This window comes from Colossoma macropomum, unplaced genomic scaffold, assembly GCF_904425465.1.
Source record: "Colossoma macropomum unplaced genomic scaffold, Colossoma_macropomum, whole genome shotgun sequence".
Taxonomy (NCBI): domain Eukaryota; kingdom Metazoa; phylum Chordata; class Actinopteri; order Characiformes; family Serrasalmidae; genus Colossoma; species Colossoma macropomum.
Genome location: NW_023494792.1, coordinates 57,267,652 through 57,284,186, shown reverse-complemented (window position 1 = coordinate 57,284,186; position 16,535 = coordinate 57,267,652). Strand labels below are relative to the sequence as shown.

Here is a 16,535-nt window from a genome sequence, read left to right as displayed (position 1 = left end):
TGTTTTGGCCAAACTCACAGAGCCTGAAGGTTTTCCACGAATCACACTCCGGTGAAACAGAGCCCAGGCGCTCTTCCAAATACCACACGCGCCGCCTCGCTGTTTTCCTCAACCACAGGGCCCGTTTTCCCTTTTTTCCCATAAAATAAACACCATGGGAGAGGTCAGGAGGACTGCACAAAGGAGCTCCATACAGCAGGCCCACAGGAAGTCCACCTCCCCACCCACTCATTGGTCGCTCAGCTGGCCAATAGCGAATAGGAGCGGCCGAGGAGGGTTCGCCTGAGCCAGACACAGGTTTGCTACATTCTTCCTTTTTGTTTTGTTTTTTTTCCACTTTGCTCCTCCACATCTCTGAACACGTGCCAGGTAGGATGGTATGTGTAAACACGCCGATTCTGTGAGAGTGACCTAAGAGCAAAGAACAGGAGCTGGAGTGGATCTAGACAGCGGGGGTGGAGGTGGGGGTTAGCGAACTGGAGATTTTTTGGCAGAGGAGCTAGACGCAGAGTGGCAGGCACAAAGTTGCTGTGTACCTTCTCTGTTATTTATATATAATATGCAGCACTGTGCAAAAGACAGACTATTCCTGTTAGGGTTTGAGGAGATGAGATGCAAAATCATCCACTTGTATAAAGAAGGAGAACATCAACTAAAACTAAGTGAAAAAAAAGTTTCCAAAACTGGAGCTTAAAAAATGATTAAAAGCTACAGAGAAAATGGGCCTCCTAACAACCACCTGGAAGACCTGGTAGACACCAAAACTGCCCCATCAGATAAACAGCACTTAAAGCTTTCATCTTTGAGAGAGAGGAGAAAATCAAGCTGCTTCAGATCTGAAAACATCCACAGGTGTTTCTGTCCATCCTTCCACTGTGAGAAGACGACTCAGCGCTGTGGGTCTGAAAGGATGTGTAGCTGTACTTGGATTGTGAGAAGCAGAAAATATAACCAACTTCTAAGACTGAACTTTGGAGGTGTGTCTGCAGATCTGTTTAAAAAACTCTCCTGAAAAGAACAGCAGCTGTAATAAAGGCAATGAGTGACAAATGTGATATTATATTTAGTTGTTGAGGCTGTTCTTCTTCACTTCGGATCCCTGGAAGGCCTTTCAGTGGATGTTTCTCTGATTAAAGAACAGATGTGCGAGTATGACGACCATAAGACTGAAGATCCTCCACTAAATGCAAAGATTCTACTCTAATAAAAGATTTATGTCTGAGCCAAGAATCATTTAGGAACCCTTTTTTAAGGGAGTGTGTGGATAAATCATCGCTGTCCAAAGAAAAACATGAACTTCCTTTTTTTTGTCACTTTTCTACATCATTTGAGCCAGGCAGCTGTTCTTTACGTTGTGTGAATTTCATGATGAATAGATAAACAGAAATGCTCCAAAATTGCTTGGAATAAAATCACTTTACATTAACTTATATTGAAAGTAAAGAACATTTTTGGCCTCTCCTGTAAACTGACCATTTTGGAGATATTAGTTTTTCTTTGGAGAGCACCGATATACAGAGGATTGTGGAAAGGTTTGGTCTCATTCCAAACACACAGTATTTCAAAATCTGTATAGAAAATAAACAAAGGTGCAAAACAATTCAAAATGTGTTTGTAAATAAACACAGATACAGAGAAAGACATAATCCAGTTTAAAATCCACTTTTAAATTATATTTTTATACACTGAGTAGCCTATACAAAGATCAACCACCACCCTCTAGAGAAAGCCTGCAAAAGCACCAAGGAGGCCAATGAAATGTACTGTGGGAAAATCAGCCCTGCCATGTTCCTCTTCTACCCTGGAGCGAGGATTGAGCATTTATATGAAGTCAGGAAATGGTTGGATCATCAGGGCTTCCATCCAGCTCTCGGCTTCCTGTCTTCATTCCTAACACAAATACAGCTACACACCTGCAAACAAATGTGATCTCACTGTGGAAGGAAAAGAGTTCTGAAAACAGCTCCACAGGCTGAGTGAATGTATTGATAATGTATAGATAATGTGGTTTGCTAAAGCAAAGCTGAATTAATATTCAGATTTGTAAGGACAAACCAAACTATCACAGATAGCACAGATTGAAATGTCATAGCCTGTATGTCCACGTCAGTATTGCGCCACAGACAACACACTCAATAACAATAACAACACGGCACATGGTTTTGTCTATTGGTGAGTTTTGTTGTTACATTACTGTAGTAAGAAATCTGAACAGGGCGGCACAGTAGCGCTGTCGCTTCACAGCAGGAAGGCCTGGATTCGATACCCCGGCCGGGTGAGTGGGGTCCTTTCTGTGTGGAGTTTGCAGTTCCCCCCGTGTCTGCGTGGGTTTCCTCCAGGTGTTCTGGTTTCCTCCCACAGTCCAAACACATGCAGTCAGGCCAGTTGGAGATACTAAATTGCCCCGAGGTGTGTGTGACTGACCTGTGATGGACTGGCAACCTATCCAGAGTGTTTCCTGCCTTCTGCCCAATGCAAGCCGGGATAGGCACCAGCACCCCCATGAACCCAGGAGGATAAGCGGATTAGATGATGAGTGAATGAATAAATTAAATTTGAGCAGTTCTGTACTGTTACTGAGCTCCAACGTCAAAAAACAGGTCATTCATTTCAAAATTTGGTTGTTAGGATGTAAAAAAAGTCATACTAAGTAAATGTTTACAGCACAGATGTAACCATTTTATTTACTATGCAATACAAGCAGTGAATCTGTGTGTTTTCTGATGTTTTATGTACTTTCAGAAAAAAAGGTACAAAACTGTCACTCTTATCACTGGGGTGGTCTCCTCAAGGGTACATCTCAGTGCCTTTAGTCAGGGAACATAACTGAACCATACTCCACTGAAATGATATGTTCTAAGCTGTGCTGACTCCACACACCCCGTCTCGCCTCCAGGCTTTTTATTTTATTGTTCTGTTTTAAAACATTTGGTTGTGAAAAGGTACAAATATAAACTTCTCACCTGGAAAAAACTATGTATAATTATATTTAATTGTAAATTATATATATATATATATATATATATATATATATATATATATATATATAAAAGGTTAATAAATGGTAAAACAGTTAAAAAGTAAGTTTTCTCTGGGGACTATTTTGCCTTAGAACACCCTGCATGTACCCCTCTAAATGCATTAAAAAATACTTTTAGGCCAAATTCTCCTCTCAAAACTGTCTCAAAACAATGACTTGGACGTCAGACGGTGTAGTGATAACCTTTTTCATGTCATTACTTTCTGTGCTGGAGGTTTTAAAGGCATTAAAGTCCTTTGATGTCTGGTTCCTATCACAACCACTGTGAACAATTCTGACTCTGTGAGTTTCTCTAGAATGGAATATTTCACACCGAACCACTCTAAATTACTTTATTTACAATTAAATCATTTAATTGGGTAGAAAATGTGAAAAATCCATGGAATTCCCCTTTTAGAAGTGCTCTGAATTTGAATAACTTCACAAAAATGATCATAAGACACAAAGGCCTTTGGGCTCAAGGCCTAAAAACATGACGTCTAACAGAAGCACGATCTCCATAACAACAGTTTTCAGAGCCACTCATTATGAAGCACAATTATGAATGAACTCATTAAGAGCTGTGAGTGAGCTGTTTAGTGGAATCAGGCAGGACCGCACTGAGAACATTCTTTACTCTTTTGCCTCTATCTTGTCTCCAGGTTCTTTCTGCTTCTTGTCAGCTGCTCTAGATGATAGTGTGATAGGCTGCTGCCACTGGACTGGTTGTTTACCCATCAGAAAATGATAGAAACGCAGTGCGCTTTGCTTCAGGGCCTTCTGAAAGAGCCAGTCTCGTGACATTAGCTTGTATTTCCCGTCTTGCCCTTGAACTAGTGAAACTCCTTAAACGTGTCCCACTCATCCTTCTGTTAGTAGATATGAGCTAGAATAAACCCCATCTTTATTGTGAGAAAATGTGCTCTTTTATCTTCTGAGTTGGGTTTTAAGAGGCTGTGGTTATTCAGTGGCATGTTTCCCACTGAGATATCTTCTGTTTTTGCTCGAGTGAAAATCTGTACATGGTCTGTAGGTTCTGTTACTTTGTGCCAATGAATTTGCTGTTCTTTAGTTAAATCTCTTGAACTTTCTTGAACTCTTTAGAACTCATGACAGCCAATCCATGCATGAACTAGCGTGTTTCGTGAAGTTGTAATCCTGCTTTAAACTCAGACTGAACTCTTTATCTACCAAGTTCTCAAATCTAACATCAGTAGTCCACCAGATCTTTGTTTTTGACAGTTTTCTTATAGATTTTAACGGTGGTCAATGGCTTATCTCCTTCTTTTCAATCTTACTGCCTCTGTTAATCTCTCTCGTAAACTATTTGTATCTTAACTCCACTGTATGTTGCATCCTAGAGGTGGATAGACTTTTTTGGGTCAATATTTTGTTCCCAATACTGTCTGAGCTGAGCTGCCCAAAGTTGCCTTTTCGGGAAATTTACTTTGGCCTGCCAAAAGGTTACCCTAACCTTTACTCCATAAAACCATAAAAACATGTTTAATACTACATATAACTTTCTTGAAATAAAAGGGTTTGATGTAGTATGCAAACATTAAGTTTCAAAATGTACCATTCACTGCCCGCTCGATACAGTCCATTTAAGCAAACAAAACTGAAAACAGCTTGTTTTGAATTCAGTGTTTCTGTGATGTCACAAAAACCAACCCATTTACATTTATCTGCCTATTGAGTTTACAGCAGTGTAGCCCCAGCCTTTCCACGCTGAAGCTATGAGGAGTGTTTCAGCCTGCACTGCTTTTTGAAAGAAGCACATTACAGGGCAGCCAATCAGAACAGAACATATATATTTTTTACATATATATATATATATATATATATATATATATATATGTTTATATACACATATATATGTTTATATTTATACATATATATATGTGTGTGTGTGTGTGTGTGTGCGTGTAAATATGCAATAAAAATAAATATACAATAATATGATTAAAAAAAACTGAAAATATGTGGAATATGGACCCTTTAGTGCATTGTAGTGTGTTTAATAAATGATTCTGCATGCTAGTTTAGGTTATTTGTTCTTCAGCAGTTATTTATGGGGTTGTTCCCATAAAGACTCATATTTTGAAGGCATGGCTGGTCCACCTTTGGGGGGAGCAGGACATAGCTAAGGCTTAGAGTGAGCTGACAGAGAAAGCTGAGCTTATGTACGGCGCGGCTGTGGCCAACAACAGCTGGTTAATAAAGCACCACAACTTTTGTAAAAGAGGCGTCTCTTTTAAAAACAGTATTTTTGTTAATTAATTCATTTTTAACCACATTCTGTCGGCATTATGAGTATAAAATGCTTGTGTGCATTCTGCAAATAAAACTGAATTTCTGATTTACAATGTAATGTATACTTTTGACTGTTTTTATAGTCATCGCCTGATTTTACATCTTCAGTGCAGACTTCTTCTACTGCTATCAAGTAACTGGAGTAATTTCCTTTTTCCCCCAATGTTCTTTCGTTATTACATGGCCACTGTAGGCCCACCCTTTCCCAGCAGTCGAGCAGTACGCCCAGCAGAGAATGCTATGCAGCCAGTCCGGTCTCTCTGCAGTTTTCCTGCCATCCTTCTCTCACAATGACACTGTGATAACTTGGGCCTTCTGGGACCCTTGGCCGCAGATGGCATCTGGCACAGCTGGGATTTAATTCTGAATCCCTGTGGTGGGATGCACCTCTCAGAGTGCTAAACTGCTTCCGCAGGATCGTTTTAGTAAGCTCTGCACTCAGCTCTAATTCTGTCCTTCTCTAATACAGCTTAACTTTCTACTGGGACTGTGAATTTGACCACAGCGTGATGTGGTGTATGACCATATTGTATTATGCTGGGCACGACTGGTTAACTTGACCTGATGTGTAACTGAAGCGTTGTGTTTTATCTTCTGTATTATAGCTGCATTTCATGATATTGATTTTTTTCTTTTACTATTCAAATACACCTATTCTAAGAATCAGCAATGCTTATCTATCTATCTATCTATCTATCTATCTATCTATCTATATATGTGTATATGTGTATATATGTATAAATATATACACACACAAGTATATATATATATATATATATATATATATACTTGTGTGTGTATATATTTATACATATACATATGTCGTTATTGGAAGAAAACCTCGTATCTCCATTTTTGTCTTTTTTCAGTTTTTGATATAATGTAAAAATGCCTGTTGCCCTTTACATTCTGTGTATGACAAATGGACCAAAACAAATGGCCCAAAATGACTTGGAAAAACGTCTGGTTCCATTGACTTACATTAAAAGTAAAGTATGTTTTTTCCTTCTCCTGTAAAGTTACCATTCTGGAGATACGAGGTTTTCTTCCGACAACAGTAATACATATATATGATAATGCATGTTTTAAATGGCCAATACATTTGAAAAGCAATTTTCCTGACTTTTTTTATAATAAATGATTTTAACTAGTGTGTAAACATTGTTAAAGTTTCACTGCCCAGTCTATACAGTCTATATTTGGAGACTAAGCCACAAAAACAGCTCGTTTTGACTTCACAGTTTTTGTGATGTCACAAGAGCCAACACATATCCACCTGTTTGGCCTACAGAAGTTTAGCCCCACCCTTTTAACTTATAAAGGGATTTTCAGCCCTGATGCTTTTAGAATGAGGCACAATCAGAACAGATATTATTTTCATATACTCAATTGTTTTCAAAAGTTTGAGCGCCCCTGGTCAAATTACCTTTTTTTTGATTTTCTAAGTGAAAACAAGTTTTACAGAGCACAACCTCGACAGAGAACACTCCTCTGTACATTTTATTACACAATTACTGTTTATTCTCTGAATTTAACATATTAAAAAAAACACAAAATGTGTTCTGTGAAAAAGTAATGGCACATTTTGTATTTTATTTTTTCCCGATATGTTAAACTCAGCAAATAAATAGAAATTGTTCACTAAAATTTGCAGAAAACTGTCAAATGTGTTATGTGTGGAGGATGTACTAACTTTTTTCAATCAGCAAAGCATGCAATTTAACCAGCGGTGCCCAAATTTTGCATTATGACTGTATCAGTCTTAAAGGCACAGTAACAAAACTGAACTGTTCAATTGAAAATGGTCAAGTAAAACGAATGAATTATGTTTTTAGCACGTAAAGGCACACAAATCTAATATGTGGACCTCAGGAGAAAAAAATGAACATATACATGGGTTGCATAACGAGTACAGATCAATCAGCATGTCTCCAATTGTATGAGTAGATGTCATAACTGTCGCAACAGTCAAGCACATTCCAACATGAAACTTTCCAAGCTTGTCATAGCAACAAGGACAGGTACACAGCAACCAGAGCAGACCTGAGTTATATTTTACCTCTGAACTCACAGAGATCAGCCAATCAGGAGCCATGCTATGCTAATGTCCTCGTCAGTCACTGAGAAGAATGTGGGTTTGAGATACGCTGACATGGGGCCTGCATGTGTATATGCAAATATAGTTTTGGACATAAATATTGTAGATTAGATTAGGTTAACTACAGGTCACATACAAAGGCTCTTAAGGTTTGCTTGTTTAAAGCTGCCCATATTCACCCTCGTACGCCTCAGGGCCTTTGAGGCCTTCAGAGGAAGCCTAATGACTTTTGAGGACTAACAAATACATGCCTGTAATTTTTTGTTTATTTTTATTCAATGGACTCATGCTTGTATTTAAACTCTGAACGTATTACAGCACTATTCTTCTGTTGTTATGTATGGAAACTCTTCTTCATGATTGGCCAGTCAGGAAGTGTTTTTTCTCCATGGCATCTAGGTAGAAATAGCTAAGCAAGCTATCCTATTGGCAAATAGTCAGCAGGGCGCCAACCTTTTCAAGCCATTGGACCGATATATGCTCGCTTGTATGCTAGACATGGTGACCCCTGGTCCCTATAACCTCCACTGCAGCTAAAGAAATCAGAGATTGTAAGTTTCTCTATAATTAACTGTTTCATATCAAATCACTCTGAATGACTTTATATTGCCATGAGAGAAAATCTGTGGAGCTACCCTTTAGGTTCTGACCACCCAGTCATATTGAAGACAGATAACAGAGGAACAGATATGGAATATAAGCTATAATTATATTTCCTTAATGCATATGTTTTCATTGAGATCTCTTAACCTTAGAACTCTTGAACAATGATGTGGTGACGATGGTAGGCTGCTCTATTTTGATGAATGTCGATGCTATCCTCTTATTCTCCAGGGTATATTTTGGTTTGTCCATCTGAATTTACATGACCAAATCGTAAGGCAAATTATTCAGTAACTGCATGAAATAAATGTAAATTTTTATTTTATTTATTTATTTATTTTTGTAAAAGCTCCCCTCAGATTAACAGAACATGTGTTTTATGATACACATATTGCTATATGCTTACGATTTACTGCTGAAAGCCAAAAATCTTAGATGCTCTTTGTATTTTTTTAATAAAAATAATTTTTACAGAGCAGATCACTGAAGAGATCTGTTTATAGTTTATAGCCCAGATTTGTGGAAAAATGGGTCGACTTTCAGTAGACAAAAAAATGTGAGTTCAGCTTCTTTTTTTATAAGGGTTTAAAATTACATCACCCATCTATTTGACTGGAAAGAAGACAGTTACAGCTCTCATACGACCCCCACCTTCTGAATGTAGCTTATGAAATATGAAAGTTATGAAGAATATGACGAAGTGCGTTTTGGAACCACTGGTGGTCTCTAAATTGTCTTATGTGTTTTGCCTGAAAATCAGCATTTCTGTATCATGGTGGGTGTGTAAGTGGGTTGACAGGTGTGTTGTAGGGACCCCAAGAGAAAGGATATAGCATGCATTAATGCCCAAATAAAGAACAAGCACACCAGGACACAGATTTTTAAAAATCTCAGCTCTTCTTCAGCAAGGACTCTTGTTGCAGAGCATAATAGTTAATCCAGCTGAAGCTTTGGTAAGTCTTAAAGATCTGTGATCTGTAACTTATTACTAAAACTTATAGATAGATTAGCTGACCACTTCAGCTAAATCAGCCATTGAGCTTGCATACTTGTTATTCAAGCTACCTGACAAGACAGTTTCAAGCTGTTTTTCCTCTTTCTTTTAAACGCTGTATTTATCGCGTGCACTGTTAGAAATAAAGGTTCTGTGCAGGTACACTTTTCGTTCATCAAGGTACAAACAATGTAAATGTACCTCAAAGGTACAACAGTGGTTTTAAGGTCCAGTTGTGAACATTAAATAAGTTTTTCCAGGTGAAAAGTTCATATTTGTACCTTTTCATAACCGAATGTTTTAAAACAGAACAATAAAATAAAAGTCTGGAGACGAGACGGGGTGTGTGGAGTCAGTACAGCTTAGAAAATATCATTTCAGTGGATTATGGTTCAGTTCTGTTCCCTGACTAAAGGTACTGAGATGAACCTTTGAGGGTCCCAGCCCAGTGACAAGACAGTTTACTACCTTTATTTCTGAGTGTGCAGTGCTTCCTTCTGTCATATAAACTAAAGATTTGTCTGTCATGAAAACCTCATTATTTGAAGCCGTGTCGTGCCTGTGAGCTGCAGGAGAGCTGCACTTCAGTACTGACTGCGTAAGGGTGTAGCTAAACTGACAGGTTAAGTCACGCACATAAGAATGGAAATGAAAGACTTGCACAGCGTTAAGGTTAGGGAGCTCCCAGGCAGATGAAACAACACAACATGTCTGTCACTGAACTCCCGAAGGCAATGCCTGAAGAAACTGAGCCTCTGTTCCTTCACCAGTGAAGAGCTCACTTGTACAAACATGTGTGCCTAAAATTCTGTGTGTTTTGCTTGTTTACTTGAAGTTGTCAAGTCAGTGCTCTAATGTAGGTTAATGGTAAGTACATTATTAAGTTATCATAGCTGTCCATGAGTCATGGGCCTAATTGTGTAAGCAGTCATGTAAGGGGTTCAGTTAAGATAGTAGGGGGCCTGTTTGCAGAAAATTCAGTATTTATAATTGTCTGTTGCTCTTTACATTTTGTGTAAATTTCATTATGAATAGACCAAAAGAAATGACCCAAAATGACTTGAAAAAAAGTCTGGTTCCATTGACTTACATTAAAAATTATATATATATACATTAATTTTTTTATTTATTTATTTTTTCCCACACCTACAAAGTTCAGTCTTAGAATTTGGTTGCATTTTCAGCTTCTCTCAATCCAACTCTGGAGTGGTCAGTTCACTGCTCTGAGAACCCCATCAACTTCTTTTTTTATTTTTTATCTCCTTTTCTCAGTGAGGCTTCTTGACAGCTACACATCCTTTCAGACCCACAGCGCTGAGTCGTCTTCTCACAGTGGAAGGATGGACAGAAACACCTGTGGATGTTTTCAGATCTGAAGCAGCTTGATTTTCTCCTCTCTCTCAAAGATGAAAGCTTTAAGTGCTGTTTATCTGATGGGGCAGTTTTGGTGTCTACCAGGTCTTCCAGGTGGTTTTTAGGAGTCCCAGTTTCTCTTTGACTCTTTGAGTTTTGGAAACTCCTGTTTTTTCCTTTCTTATGCATGTGGGCTGACTCACATCTAATCTCCCCAGAAATATAAATAACTTGTGCTTGATTGCTGTTTTGTCTGGAAATTGTCTCTGACTTTTGTACAGTACAGTATATGGCATCCAAGAAACAAACATCAGCTCAGTATCGGAGCAGGTCTGCAGGTTCAGCCCTTACAGTTCTAACTTTTTGAGCTCAGAAGAGAGAGAAAGCACGCCTGCCATTCAAACAGTGGTTTGGGGGTTATTTAGAAAATAACCCATTATCTCTACTAGGGCTAGCATGTTTCGCAAGACATGCAGAGACAGTTTGGGCCTGTTAGGAGCCGTAAAATCTGACCCTTTTATCTCTGCAAGCTGATGAACGCATTGCTGCAATAGTTGAAATGTCGTGGTGCTGCAGATGAAGAATAGCGTGGGGTGCGGGGCAGTGTGTTTGTATAGTAACGGGTCAGGCGCTATTTGTGATGACAGTTGCTATAAACACGGGAATGTTTTCTCTTGGTACCAAACAGTGGGGAAACAGATGCAGAGAGGAGGCCACGCCCCTCTACTTTCCTTTATTTTCTCTCTGAGACTTCATGTAGCTGCTGTGACCTCCAGAAACAGAAATGTAGGTCTATTGTCATACGTATTCAGAGTGCAGGGCTTTCAATAACACAATGAAATTCTTAAAATACAGCAGAGTGCTCCTACAAATAAGATGATAAATAGACCCAGGAGGCAATAAGACAGGGAAGTATTACACATTATCATATTATACATACTGCACCTACTAGACTAGTACACCAGACAACAAGTAGCAATAAGTAAAGCAAGGCCTTCAAACAGCACCGGTGACAGACAGTAAGACAGTGAGGTAGATATAAATAGGTAGAAACAAATAGGAATAGTGTAGATTGCTAGGTGAATGAAGGTGAGATATACATCCCATTGCATTGTGGAATACAGCTGCCTTGTTGGTTCATTTTGTGGACCTAAAATCAGAGACAGTAGCTCATTCATTGCTGCACAGTTTGTGTTGGTCATCCTCTAGTCCTTCATCAGTGGTCACAGGATGCTTTTGGCTGGATATTTTTGGTTTGTGGACTATTCTCAGTCCAGCAGTGACACTGAGGTGTTTAGCACAAAAAGCTTCTTTTCAAAGTCAGGACCTTTTTGTGGGTCCTGATGTTGTAGGTTAGGCCTGTTTGTCTCTGGTTTTCCTACAAAGTCAGGAAAATGTTCTTAAAATGTATGAAAACGAACCCACACACACACACACAAACACATACACACCAGGAAGTGCCTGGAAATGCACAGGTGACATTTATATCTACCTCACAGTGTGTAGGTGTGATTTCCTCTGTGTTGTGCATGTGTTTTGTACATGAAAGAGCCCAACAGAGAACTTTCCATGACAGGATGATGTTTCTGAATGCATTAACGAGAAGCACTAAAGTCAAGTCAGTAGCCACGTCCTGACCTGCATCACAGCATACCACTCGCCTCAATAATCAGCCCCTTCCCTCAGGCCATCAGGACTCTTAACAGCAAACAGTGATTGACTTCCGTCTCACTCTGCATTACCACCCCATACTGTCCTGTCTTTGTTCCCTGAAATCTCTAGTAGAATTTTTGTCAATGTCTTTTTCCAGTGCACTCATCACTGTCAGGACAAAATCTTCTCCATTTGTGTTATTTTTTGTTTGTTTATTTATTTGTTTATTTGTTTATTTGTTGTTTGATTAGGCCTTCTTGGACCATTCTTGTCCTGCCTAACCAGTCCTAACGAGCTAACCCCTTAAAATGGCCAGGTCCCACCAGCCGAGTTTTATTACACTCTTCTGTTACCTACAAATAGCTCAGCCAGTCTGCACTGAAGTCCCTGTAGTTACTGAATGATAAGCCTCAGTATGTAATAAGCCTGGGATTTTAAGGAGTTAATTAAGTTCTGAGGCTTTACAACTAGAAGGACGTCCAAACTTTTGCACATGCCACAATTACAGTTTTTTATTTTCTCCTTTGTAATTTGGCCAGGGGTGCCCAAACCTGTGCATACAGCTGCATTATTGCCCAAATGTTTGCATACAGCTGTACTATTGTATACAATAACAACATTTATGTGTTGGTATAGTTAGTATGTGTATATACACATATATGGGACGTTCATTTTTTATATAATGTATATGTATATCCTGACATTGTATAAAAACAAGTGTGTGTGTGTGTGTGTGTGTGTGTGTGTGTACAGTGTTACTTCCTGCTGCTTGTTGATTCCACTCTGGCAGAAACGTGTGTTAACAGTACGGCTGGCTTCATTTGAATGTGTCATGAGGATGTGGCTGTATCTCCAGATGCTCTGGGATAGGAGGAAGCAAGTGTGTATGAGTGTGTGTGTGTGTGTGTGCGTGTGTGTGTGTGTGTGTGTGTGTGTTTGCCCATAGGAGAGCTGCCTCGTTCCCTGTTTGGGGGATGTGGGCCACCACTGCACCACAACTGTTCACATTCGTCATACCACAAAAGCCTCTGACAAAAAAGGGACGTTTCAAACGTCCAGATGAGCCACAGTCAATATCTTTTAGTTTTTACCACATACACACACACACACAGACCAGCATGACAGAGAAGCAGGACAGATGTAGTAATGACAGTAGCAGTAACACATGTATGGTTAGTGCCGTGCATTTAAAATAGGGAAGTTAGAGGTTATTATGCAAGTTTTAATTTAATCAGCTTATTTAAAAAAAGCCTAAAAAAAGTATATCAGCTAAAGGCAGGAGAGTTAGCGGCTTTTGGATCCAGAGACAAATACAAGGGACTATTTTTTTCAGCAGACAAAGAAGATTTAAGATTCTGATTTTGTATTGTTACTTGCTTTAAGTACGACATTAAAGCTCTGGATTTGTTCTGTATTGTTCATATTACCTGATGGACTACAACTGCCACTAGAACCTAACCTGTGTCTCAGCTCACATGATGATGCTGAGCGGATGGGAAAATGTTGAATATCATACACATCAAGTACTTATAGCTCACGGATAACTGACCATTAATAACTGACTACAACTTCTATGAGCACTTAAAGATGGAAATACATGCAGGTCTATCGCATTGTCCACTATAGATTATTCACAGATGTTCAAACTGTTAACAAACTGTCTGTTGAAACTCAGTTGATTCTAAACAGTGGTGGGGTTAGGATTAGGATTTGGGCCAGGGTTAGGGCTAGGACCGTTGTGTTTAGGTTGTGGGTTGAGGTTAAGGTTAGGGTCAGGATTAGAGCAGGTTTAGAAATGAAAATTATGGTCAGTTTAGTAGATATTTAGTTAAATGTAACTTGAAAGTAAATTAAGTATCTACAGAGCATCTAAAGTGGACTATCCAAATAAAGTGTTACCAAATTCATTCCTCCTGACTACATTGTCACATTGCACAGCCGTGCTCTGTGGCATGTGCAAAAATGCTGAGAAGGTCCAGGTCCAGTAGAGATTCTCAGGTCTCAGTTCTGATTTTAATCAAGAGGAAAGGATCTAAGTGACTTTGAAAGGGGGTTCATCATTAGGAAATGGATGGCAGGTGCTTCGGTCACAAAGTCCGCTCAGCTGGCTTCTGTTTCAATAGGAAAAGTGTCTTTTAGTGACTAACGTGTGGCAGCAAGAACAGTTCGTCCACAACTACATGGAGAGGGATATTATAGTAGAGCTGAAGTACATAAACCACTTATTACAAAGACGAATGACCAGTCAAGAGTTCTGTGGTATGAAAACCATGGACACTAAGTGATGTGGTCAGATGAGTCATCCTTCACCATATTTTCCAGTGGTGGACTGTGACTTTTAGAGCTAGGCTTTCAATTTAAAAAACACTTCCATGATAAGGCTAACTTCTGCTAGCGCCCCTATGAGATTCTAGTGGTTTGTTAGCAGTAAGCTAACTGCAATTCATATAAACATTTTCTGGCCAGTCTAGATTTAACACTCCATGTTCCATGTTTTACTTAAAGCTTGTTACAGACATATTAGCATGTTTTTCCCTGTAGCAGTTCCACAGTGAGCTCTGGTTTAGAGCTGCTGCTGCTGCTGTTTTCCATTTCTAACAACCCATTGATTAGGCTGACGCATGTTTTCACTGTTAGTGATGTATCTAGAACATGCAGAAGGCCTAGAGTGATGTTTTTGTCTCACAGAATTGGTCCAGCTTATTGGAAATCAAAACATGATTGGCTGATTCCTCTGTCACTCCCTAGTTATGCTAATAGTTAACCTACACATTAGGCCTTCTCTCCAGGTCCTGAAGTCCTAACCAATAGGAAAGCTTAAATAGTTATATCTACCTAGATATAGTGGAGAAAAAAGTTCCTGACTGGCCAATTTTCTTCTGGCTGTTTGAAGAATTTAACTCGGTAACACTTTCTATGAATGTCACCTTTGTAAGCATCTATAAACACATCCATAACATGTTATAATGCATTAATGCAGACATTATAAACATAGCTATAAATATTTATAAAAATGCATTATACATTATAGCCATGTTTATTATGCATTATGAATTGTTAACATAATACATTATAAGTACTGATCATAACAAATTATAAGAGCTCATAAGTCGTATTTGTCCGCTCTAAGTAAAGTGAAGCGTACTGTACTAAAGCCTCCTCCAGTGTTAAGAGTGAGGCTTCAAGTTGAAGTATTTACTGAAGGATTTACTGAAACACTAAAACATACATAATAAAGCACATTACAGGCTTCAAATGTCAGAGTTTAAACTAGAGCTGCCATCAGTGTTTTATCCAATGTGGGAAAGGTAATGTTCACCACCGTTAGCTTGGTATCTGTCTTTACGCTCTCCAAGCTGGGACTGACTTCTTTGGCACTGACATTATAACATGTTATTAACACTATTTATAATGCATTATATTAACAATTCATAATGTATAATAAACATGGCTATAAAGTGTAATTCAGCGTAATTCTTTTTTATAAATATTTATAACCACATTTATAATGCCTTATGAATGCATTATAACATGTTATAAATGTGTTTATAGATGCTTACAAATGCGACATTCATAGAAAGTGTTACCTTTAATTCTTTTGTTTCCACCCAGAAAAAATTAATAAGAGTAGAGCTGCAATACTTGCAGAGTTAAAATACAAGCTTGATTCTATTAAATATAAAAATCAACAAAAAATTACAGACATGTATTTTTTTAGTTCTCAGAAATCATTAAGCCCTTTCTGACATGCTCAACACCTTTCTTACACACTTCATGCATTCTGTTTAATTTGTTAAGTTATTGCAAACCAACAAATATGATTTATTAAAGTGTTTTGAAAAGCCAGGTGTTTGTAACCCTTCAATGAGCACTGGCTAATAACTCATCAATAAGTGAACTCAAAGTCCATTTTGACCTGCCAGTGTGTCTCCAAAGCCACAGTCCACTCAATAATTGAGCCCTTGCGGTGAAAAACAGTATATGTGACATTTTTTGTACAGTTCATAAAAGCATGGTAGGGCATTGCCTGATGCCCTAAATTTCAAAATAAAAGGGTCACTAAAATATGAAGCATCGTTTGGCTTTTTAATGTAAAACGTTGTACAAAATAAATAGAAAGCAAAATAACTGATCATCCAAAACAGGGTATAATGATTAATTTGTTTTTTTATTGGAGGGGCTCAGCTGACGAGGATGTTACCACAGCCTGTGTGAGCTCAGAGCTAAAATATAACCTAACGCTGACTGTGAGTGTCAGTGTGTGTGTTTTATTGCACTAATGCAGGCTGAATATTGCTCGAGACCATGACTCATTTATGACCATGAGACATAATTAGAGAGACTGTAGAGCTCCTTTCATACTGTGCTGTCAAAGGGGAATCTAAGGGGAACTAAATTTCTTTGTTTCAATATTTGTACAGCATTTAAACAGACAAACTGTCCTTTACTTTGTGTGAACATTTCATGATGAATGGACCAATAAAAATGCATCAAATGTACTT

General features: G+C 38.5%; 1 protein-coding gene across 2 annotated transcripts in view; it reads right to left on the bottom strand.

Annotated features, from left to right (window-relative positions):
- ninj2 (ninjurin 2) overlaps positions 1-16,535 on the bottom strand; it is a 59,002-nt gene that overhangs the window by 11,208 nt on the left and 31,259 nt on the right. The window contains exon 1 of one of the 2 annotated variants that reach the window (XM_036577660.1): positions 19-167. The exons of the other annotated variant lie outside the window; for it this stretch is intronic. The gene's annotated coding sequence lies outside the window, so the exon portion shown is untranslated. Of the gene's footprint in view, positions 1-18; positions 168-16,535 lie in introns of those variants that run through there. 2 annotated transcript variants of the gene reach the window in all.